Source organism: Anopheles funestus, chromosome 2RL (genome assembly GCF_943734845.2).
Source record: "Anopheles funestus chromosome 2RL, idAnoFuneDA-416_04, whole genome shotgun sequence".
In the NCBI taxonomy this organism is placed as follows: Eukaryota; Metazoa; Arthropoda; class Insecta; order Diptera; family Culicidae; genus Anopheles; species Anopheles funestus.
This window is the reverse complement of record NC_064598.1, coordinates 55,124,866-55,135,320: the sequence shown is the minus strand read 5'-3', so window position 1 is coordinate 55,135,320 and position 10,455 is coordinate 55,124,866.

The window sequence follows — 10,455 nt, the reverse complement described above, 5'->3', positions numbered from 1 at the left end:
TCCTTCTTGCCATTCCGTCCAATTGTGGAGTAATACAGTGCATAATATAAACAAGCTGACAATCGAAGAAACGAACGCGAGGATATAGCTTTCTTCATTTCGAAAAAGAAGAATGCACAGTAGGAAAGAGAAGAAGGAGGACAGCGACTGTACGAAGAAGAAACAGTTGTGCGTTTTTCAATCAGTATCAGCATAAGTAGCAAACGTAGCAAACAAACAAATTTCCTCGCTGAGTGCAGTGCCTGGAGCGTATGAATGTGTGCGTGATGCAAAGTGTTGAATGTAGGCGTAGTGTATAATTTACCGTAATCCCCGAACAAGCTGCACTGCGAATTGAGCAGCGGCCATCCTCGAGCAACTCGTTTCACCGTGTATCGCGAGTGGAAAAAATATAAGTTTTTACAGTGCCCCTCAACTGCTGCAGCATGTACCAAGTGAAACGTTACGTTTTTTAAGTGAAAAAGCATCAAATTCATCGTGTGATCTGTGTTACGCTACCATAGCAACAGGCGAGAACGCAAGTCCCTGGTATTATTATTACCCAGCAAAAAGATGGTTGTGCAAGTCTTCATACTCCAAGATTTGTGAATCATCATCGAATAACGGAAGTTAAGCGCATCCAACATATTCCTGGCAGCAGCAAGCTTGGTAAGCAAAAGGTGGCCATACGCCATGGCGTAAGAAAATATGGCGATGTATTTTTACGCTCTGTGTAGGATCATCAATGCGATATATCGGACACGAAGGCCTCAGGCCGTGAGCGAAATAAGAAAAACCCTGGGTGACAGAACGAGACGCAGAGATCGCAAAGATAGCACAGGAGGTCTATTAATAGTGCAATTCATACTTTGTTAACCGGTAATCCGTGTTGAGCGAACATCTTTTGCGAATAGTTCTCCGAACATCGCAAATGGCATGATAAGCGCACAGTCGGTTAAACAGGTTCGCCTCGGAATACTTTCAATATTCCTTCCTGCCTGCCTCAGCATATACCCAGCGCACGGAATTGGGGCCGAAAAACTGAGTTGGCGTTGCTCCAGCTGTCATCAGTCTGACATTCGCTCGGTCGGCTGAGGTTGGCTCCGTTCGTCCGCGCGCAGTCTGTGTCAAGGCGAACGTAATTAAAACGGGGACATGCGGCGAAACCCCTCCAGCGGAGCCGTTCAAGACACGTCGACGATGTTGAAGAGTTCGGTGTGTTTTAAATCTCCCCTATGTCCATCTGCTGACACAGGCAATGGATTGTCTTCTGCTCGTAATCGATCGTCTTGTTGTGTCATATGTAACGGTAATTGTACAATTATTCTATGCCCCTGGGGTGGCGATCTTTAACGCGAAAGGTCGCCGCGCTGCGGCAGGTGATTCAAAATACACACACAAACCCCCTCCTCCCCACCCTACACACACAGCCACACTCACGCAATCACATTGGTCTCCAGGTGTTAGAGCCCATAGTGTCGAGGCCGTTCTTTGCTCCTGTTTCAACTGTTGCATTCAAAAGTAACTTGTGCCATTAGCACTAAATCTGCCAAACCCGCCACTAGATCCAAGGTCTGACCATACTTTTAAATCGAAAATTTGAATATTTCTATAGTATATAGTACATAACGTTGAAATATCTAAAGGAATTACCTGCGTTGCCGTCTTGCCAAAAAAAACTGCCGAATGTTTTGCAAGAGATACGAAGCATTTGGGTTTTTCAGAATCGACCATGTTAAATAATCGATTACGAACTAATTTATCATCATTTTATCTGGTAGTAAGACGTACAGTCATTTCCCAAGAAATTCGACTTACGCGTATTAATGCGTATTTGCACGTTACGAAGTGTATTTCAAGTCATTATTTACAAGTTCATTGGCCCAAAAGAAGAAGACTTTCGAGAAACTGAAAGTGATCTTCGTTTTAATAAAATATAAAATGTTGTTGGTATTATTTGAACATTCTTCATATTTGTCTATATGTGAGGTATTTCGGTGATACGGTATGAAAATCCAGGTTCTTGCCTGGATCATCCCTTATATGTAAATTCACTGCATTTCGCTCAAAGACCTCAACGCTTATGAGACCGGCAACTTAGGTAATAGGGTTAATTAAAATCCACATAAATACTATTTTATATTTTAAAATTCGCTTATCTCTAATACGCGTAACTCTGAGAACAAAACTGTTCAATGGATGAGCATTAATGTGAGTTGTAAATTGTTTTATAAAAAGAAAAAGCTATTTGAGATTTAGAAATGTAATGACAGATTTAGCAAATGATGAATTAAAAAGGATATTATTTTACGTTTTTTATTATGAAGCCACATTACACAAAGTTCGTAGAGCGAAAACATTGCGCTTATGATTTTACGGGACAAAGCACAATTGCGATCTATCTGACCCATATCATGGTGGTAGAGAGATTCCAGCCTGTACCGATCGTTGCTGGTAGCGTGTAACATCAACGTGTTGGTACATCAGCCGTAGAATCTCTACTATTTGCAAACGTGTCTCGCGGTGATGATAGGCCAATCATTTGACGCACTTGGAGAAATAACAGGTTGCTCACAGCTGTATTATTGTTTACTTCACTTAGCAGTTTCCGTCGCAAACACCAGACTAGAGATTTCAATGTTATGTGCCGTATTCTTCTCATTTGCTGATTGATTTAACGATGATTTTGCCAGGATATTTGCTAAACTTTATTGACATAAACTTTTTTTTCTTGAAAAGTCCTTGAAATTGTTTCAAGCCTCATCTGAACTCATCTAGGGAAAAGAAACAAAGATTCTTTCTTGATGTTATAACGTTTTTGCGTAAGTTCCTGTTTTAATGATGTATGAGCAATTGGCAATGGAAGCAAAAATGTTTACAATCAAACGTAATTGAAAACGTTTTGATTTATCTTTTTTGTGGTGCACTTCAGTGACAAAACTTTAATCATTTTCTAAAAAAAATACTTCAAGATTTGTTATACATCCTAGGCACCTTACGGCAATACAAATGGATTCAAAACCTTATCAACTAAATCAAAACAAAACTCTGAATGTTTGCTGGAATGCGCCTGTTATCAGTTGACACCCACATCGATTGCATTCGACACGAGCTGCACGTTAAACCAAAACATACTCCCCAACGGAACACAGTTTCATTTTCGAAACAATTCGTCATCCATCCACCGGGACACCGATGCTGTTCTATCTCCGCATTCTTTGGAGCTTCACCGGTGGGTTTTTTTTCTATCTTCGCTTGTGTCTTCCTTGCGGGTTGTCGTTTACACGTTCGACAGGTTCATTTCGTTTGTAATAATTAATTTATAGCACAATTCGCTCGGACATGACACTGGTGGTGCTATGCATTGCTCTTTTGCCATACAGGCGCGAGTAAGCTGGCCGTACTTAACTGTGCGTGATTGCATATTCATTGCTGTTTGTAGCCGCCGGCCACCGACGTCAAAGTCGCGCAAGGTTGAACCGTTCGATTCCATTCCCGGGGAATGGCAGTTTAACTCGTCTGGTTGAAACGGGCGAGGCAGCACCAACTAATTGCATGACACACTACTCCCTGTATGCTTGCTGCTACATTCACACTTGCATGCCGCCATTCGCTCTCATACACACGCGCGTCGTTGGCCGTGAAGAAAGCATCTTCGGTGGAGCAGCTCTTCGTTCATTTACTAGAGCATCTCGCAGCATGCATTACGACAGCAAAATGAGCGTGACCAGGAAGCTTAAATTGTTTTACTTGGCATAGATATTACCAATAAGGCAAATTGTGCTCTTTTATTTGTTTGTGCATTATTTGCTACCCATGTTCTTTTTCCTTCCCCTCACCCTTGTGGACAACGGCTCCTGTGTGCGCTATCCGTAGCTTTTGTCCGTTGCGACAAGTTGGCGACAAAAATTTACGCGCTTCCACGTGCTTCAAAACCGTATGACCTTCGGCGAGGATGCTGTGACAAAATATGGATTCCATATTGGAAAAACGGAACCGACTTTTGTTTGACGATCCGCTACACAGTTCACCGTTTTGGTGGATTATTCATTTTCGCTCGCACACGACTGGAATTGAATCATGCTTATGGTGCAGAACGATGAGATACCGTGTAGCTTGATATGGCTTGATTGACTCAAGTGTTTTGGTTTGGATTTGTTTATAATATAGTCGTGATAGTAGGGGTTTGCGTGCCGCTTTCGACCTTCTAGTAAATTTCAAAGTTTTATTTGATTGTGAACCCTCAGCACTGGTTCTGAGTTCCCGGTACTAGTGAAATGCTAAACGATACGGAATCGTTTCTTGAATTATTCGATGATGCAATCATTCAATCTCACCTTGCGATAACCTTTATTAGCAGCAAAACACATGGAATAGTGCGTTTTCCTGTAATTGTCGAAATCGACAATAGCTGATCGGAACAACTCTCTGTCTATCGAGCGCTTAGTCGAATGCAAAGAATTTAGCAATTTCCTGATTCGCAACTCGATTGTAACTTTTCCCGGATTGTAATCAAATTGGTAATGGTGATAAATGACACTCCAATTTATTTTGTATAGTAATACGTTAGCAGTTAAGCAACAACTGTATAATTGAAGTTGAAATAAAATGTATAGACCGAAATTAAACGGCACCAGTTCCACACGACAGGACGGGGTATCAAATCCCAGCCGGACTGTCCCTCCGTAGCAAGGGTTGACTATCCGGCTATGTGGTAAAACATGTTTAGAGGTGTGAACATGTTAACGACGTTAGAGGTCGTTAAGCCAACAACGAGGATATGTATGGAATAGTATGATTATAAGAATATCTGTCATTTAGGGTTTTTTCTACATAAAACAGTGGGTACGTGCCGTTATAATCATTTGTTTACGAAGTTGTGTTCTCAGTCGTGATTTATCACAGCTTAGTGTCGGTTATGAAATATCTTTGTGCCAGTATTCAATACGAAAGGATGGTAATATTAATAAATGCGCCGACGTTACAAAGTTAATGATTGTTATTGCACTTAAGGGTTGCTTTTTGAAGCTTTATTATTTAAAGATTAACGCAATTCGATATATTTTTAAAAATACATCGCCTACCACAAACAAATATATGGAATCCTATTGTTTGGCAATTTACATAAATTCCTGAAGAGATAGACAAAAATGATGTTTGCGTGTTTTGTGTGAAATGCAATTCCACGTCTTGACACATATTTTTGACAATAATTGGTTGAGTTATTACAACACAAAAAACGAATTCAAAAACGAAAAACGAACGACAAAGTGTTTTTTTTCACATTAAATAATGAAGTTAAAAATCCCCAAAAACAAGCCACTTATTTAAGTAGATTTTAGCTAAAATATATTTTTTGGTAATTTTGAAAAAGTTCAGATAGCCTTATTTTAAGGTTTTGTGTAATTTATTATAATATTTATCACATTTTGAGTTTTAACATTTTTGTTTTCGCGTTTAAAAATTATCATTTATTATTATTTTTGACCCTTCTGAACATACCAATCACCAATTATGTGTTTATGTTACTGGTAAATATATTTAAATGGATGTAGGAACATCAACAGCATGCGGAATTACTGTGAAAAAGTGGAGGTAGATATCAAAGTGCACAAAAAGGTCTCTAAGACGATTTTTAAAAGAACCAGCATGTTAAATATTATTTTACGCGTAGTAAAAGAATGTTATTACCACTTTCTGATTAATTCCCTACCATCACACACCTAAAAATCGCTATCCAAACATCGTTTTTGGCTATCTCTTCAGGACTTCAAGTAAATCGCCAAAAAATAATTGTCCGTATAGTTGTGGTACGCTCTATATGAAGTTATAAAAAGTGAAAGCATATAAAAATGTGTCAAAACAGCAAGGCTAATATATTCATTCGCGCTGCTGCAGTTGCCGGTACAGAGGCAGAACATCGTCGTCGCTTTCATTGAAGTGAGTCAAAGCCTTCCACATCGGTGTGCTTCGTTTTGATCGGCCTTCAACTATCCGGCCAGTCGCGAACGATCGTAAACAATAAACTGTACAACGCCTGCCCTCATCTGCTATGTGTACAATGCATGTTAGAGAATGAACTATGCCGGGCAGCATGAGGGCGTCCCGCGCGCCGATTATCATCTGAGCAGATTATTGAGGCAATCTTAGCAGGAAGAAACATGCAAGCAGGAAAAGAAGCCCCGGAACGCGCGGCGTATCGGTCAAGGACGCATGCCTTTGCTGAGCGATGCAAATCATCCGGACTGTGGCGCAAAAAGAATGCGAGAATCAATGTTTCGGTGTTGGTAGTAAAAGCTCAATCAATCACGTGCCGATTTGGTAACGTTTTTTGTTTTGGTTAGTTATAAAATGCACTTCATGAAATGTAATTTAACTATTGTTTTTGCTTCCTCAAATACCTGGCTTTAATGAGATGAAGCTGCATAAGTTTCAGCATTCCGAATGCAAATTGTGCAACTTAACGGGTTTTGTTGTAATTTCTCACATTTAATTTACCTTCCATGACAAATCCTAGCAGTGAAGCGACACAATTGCTACACCAGCTTACTTACCGCTCCGGGTCGCGTTGGCGTGTTGTCGTAACCGTAAATGTTATGCTGAGTTTTCCTTGCCTTTTAATGCTAAGCGAAGAAAAATGCTTACCCTATGTTTCTGGGCGACTAGCATAAGTCTTTTTGTTCATCATTCCTACGAACTAGTAGAGCATTCCATCTTTTGTTTTTTTTTGTTGCAGCATTGTTGTTGTTGTGTTTCATTGCAGCTTTGTGGAAGGTATGTTGATTTCATCTGTGCAAAAGTTTAACGCAAACCTGATACTTAGCCATCGTATCGACGTAATCAGTTTGCGTTGTTGCTGTTGTGGATTGATTTAGTGCCTGGTCGACTACATACCGGAGTGGGAATGACGTCAAAATGTGGCTCAGTGGGTTAAAACATGGCACAGGTAACCTGTTCCTCCCATATTATCAAATCAGGGTGGAGTGGTAGGAAACACACTAACCAGTGTTTTAAAAGCGTTAAAAGCTGTAATAATTTTTGTAAATCATTTTTTCGAAACCATTGCTAAGGAATATTGGACATTAAGAATTATAAAAAAAATCCACAGCCTGTTTAAAAAATATGTCCAAACTGCTGTCCTTCATTAAAAATCAATTTATCGACCAAACGATATGATGAACCATACCCATAACAAAAAAATATAATGGAAAGTTTACGTATTGATCAACCATATTCCTTTCGTTCGTGGTCAGCACAATTTAAGAGTGGCACAGTGTGTCTCAACGATTTCCAAGACATAACATTGAGCGACGAACTCGAACGAGTTGTTAAAAAGATAAACTGTGCTCCAGAGTCACCACCAGCCAGTCTAAGAGAGAGAGAGAGAGGGCGAAATAAAGAGCAAAAGAGAGAGAGAGAGAGAGAGAGAGTGGTGAGTCTGTGATGCAATCTGCTGTTGTTGGGGTCGCTCGTTTGAACCATTGTTCTTCGGTTCACGATGATGATGTTGTCAGTGGATGAGCTGGTTTTCATTACGTCCTTCTTTAGTACTACAATCCCTTCAGCAAAACGCAGAAAAGAAGATGAGACGAAGAATGGTGTTCGTCCACTATGCTACTTACCAACCAACTGATCAACAAGAGGTTGAGGAGAAAGGTTAGTGTTTTATGTACACGATCAACACAGATGTAACGGTGGATGTCAATGGACGACAAACTTAAGCAAACGTAAGAGGTGTCATATTTAAATTGTTTGAAAATTCCATCAGGATTTCGAGCTCATTTGTAGTGTGGTAACTCAGTTTCACTTGTAGCTTATCAACCATAACTCACTATCATACGATTGAACATTGCTTGTTGCAGGAGATTTTTGCTTTTCTAATTAATTATCTATTTTGCTTTCTTATTTGTAAGCCAACGAAACATTGGAGTTAAAATATGCTAATTGAAGGTCATTTACATACTTAGTGTTCTGCCTATGCGTCTATGCGACAAAACACATCACCAAGATCGTTTGCATTGAAGTCTATTACATCCCTTGATAGTAGTTGCTAAGTGCCGAAACTGTCGTTACTGCAATATTGCTGGTTGTTGCCATTCGTCCTGCTACGATGCTTCAGCGTTATATGACGCATATGATGATGATGATGCGCATTAATGCTCTGCGTGCTGCCACGCGTAACGTTGATTACGTCGCAAGGCACAAAGCGTATCATGGTCAGGGAACGAGTTCGAGCTAGCGTCGTCCAAGCCCAAGTTGGCCCAATTTCCTCAATTATCTGCAATCAATTTGCTTTGATTATAACAGCAATCACCCACGGCTGGATGGATGTACGACAGTCATTCGTTCCTGGGAGCATTTTTTTTTGTCTGGACGCGTCCGCAACGAAACTAACTGTCAACAGGACAACAGGGTCCAACTTAGTCGTGTGTTTGTGTGTGTTCTAAGCGATATAGTAAAATATTTGGGTAAAATCCTGATTATATTATATCTCGCAAGCATCCACCAGAAGCACAGCGGATTGTATTTGCTCGCAAACAAAAATATATGAAATAGTGTATAAAATAGAGTATATAAGACACGCCACATGTTGCTTTAAAAAAAAAAGGCAATTGAACAACAGCCATAGCAGATTCGATCACTTTCTCTCCTGTCAACACGTCCTCTTACTAGCTGCAACTAGCAAAAGCTTCCATTTTGCCCAAGACGGGAGTACCAGACTTTAGTGTGTAGCAGTCGCCTTGGTCAATGCTGCACTTGAGTGTCGTTACGATCGAACAGGCAAAATGGCGTGAGCTTCGAATGGGTTTCCTTTACTTTCGATTTCTTCGTTGTGGCGATTCGGCGTAAAAGCCATCCGTTGCCGTTGTGACGGGTGATGTTTTTAAATCAGTGTGCAAAAACCGGTTCTGCACCAGACTTGTTCAGTTACAGAAGAGAAAAAAAAAGATTGCTGGTGTTTTCATCTATCATCCAATGGTGGTAGTACGCTGACATTGTACTATGCAAACAGGGCCCGGAAGCGTAAGAATAGTTGTGAACGGTAACGATCATATTCAATTCAGCCACGGTTCATTAAAGTGCATTGAAATGCACTGCGTGGTGAAATTCAAAGTGGGACCGGAATCAGGTGGTTAATGTTTTTGTTTTATTTCGCCAAATTTTTGAACAATTAATTAAGTTTTTTTTTTATTCATAAAGAACGGCCTGGCCGTATTGCTACAATTAATTAAGTTGAATGAAGGGATAATTTTTTCCCCGATAAAAAGAGATGGTAACGGCACCGATTTCTACACGACAGGACTGGGAATTAAATCGCATCCGAGCCAAATTCTCGTACGCATGACTCTCTATCCTGCTACGGGTAAATAAAGTCATGGGAAGCTAGTAATGGCGTAGGCCAATAACTGTTTAAGTTAGATTGTATCGTCACAAAAGGAGAAGGCACATTTTAAAATCATCATCCATATTACTGATCTTAGTTAATGCTAAACAACAATAATAATCTTTACTTGATCGTGCATATTATAATATTTTCTATTTCGTCGTTATTGTTTATAATCTAAGCGTTTCAACATAATTTAACTTGTGATCAAATTTGTTATTCGAATCAATTATGTTTCAATATAGGTATTGTGATTCTGTGTGGCATTGCAGCTAATACGTACACGAAGCTATAGTTTTTATTTTTCAAAGTAAATGTTCTCGAACGTTATGCTGTCGTTTGATGGAGGGAAGACAAGTTTGCTTTACCAGTATGGTTATTTTCATACTCGCCAAACCGCGCACGCACATTCCCAGCTCAGCACTACGCCTAAAACTCTCACCCATGGATCGGAGGAGAAACCTCCCAAAGTAAAACACGATGGGAATGCACTGTGACTGCACCTTACCGACATATTCAAACGACGAGAATATGTCGGTGATGGTGTGACACGATCCATGGCCACGTGCATCGACATGGATGTCGGTTTACAGGGGATCCCCATGCTGTCGTTGCAACTCAATAGACGAAGCAAATCGACGATCAAGTATGTGTGATCACTTGCTTGTACCGCGTTGGTTGAGCTACGAAACTACAAAATAAATCGCGTCGCTTATCATTCACCCGTATGTCATGGAGCCATGGAGGGACCGTCAGGTAGAGTAGTTCGTTGTAGATGGTCGCAAAATTGTATACAAGGGGGTGGATCGTGTGATGAAAATTTTCTGACACCCACATTGTAGATTGTAGTCACTCCACCCGTTCGAAAACATATACAAAGACACACCTGCGTTCGCCACAGCATTGATTAACCTTCATCTGTTACGGCACGGTTGAATGGCAACGGACAATTTTCTGTGTGATAAAGTTTGGTCGCTGTGTGAAGGTGATCGTTGTGCGCAAATAAATTAAGCTTGAAGAAGTAACAAAGCATACGCAGGCATTCGAACGTTTAAGAATGCGTCGTCATGTCTGGTTCGGTCGTTACAGTC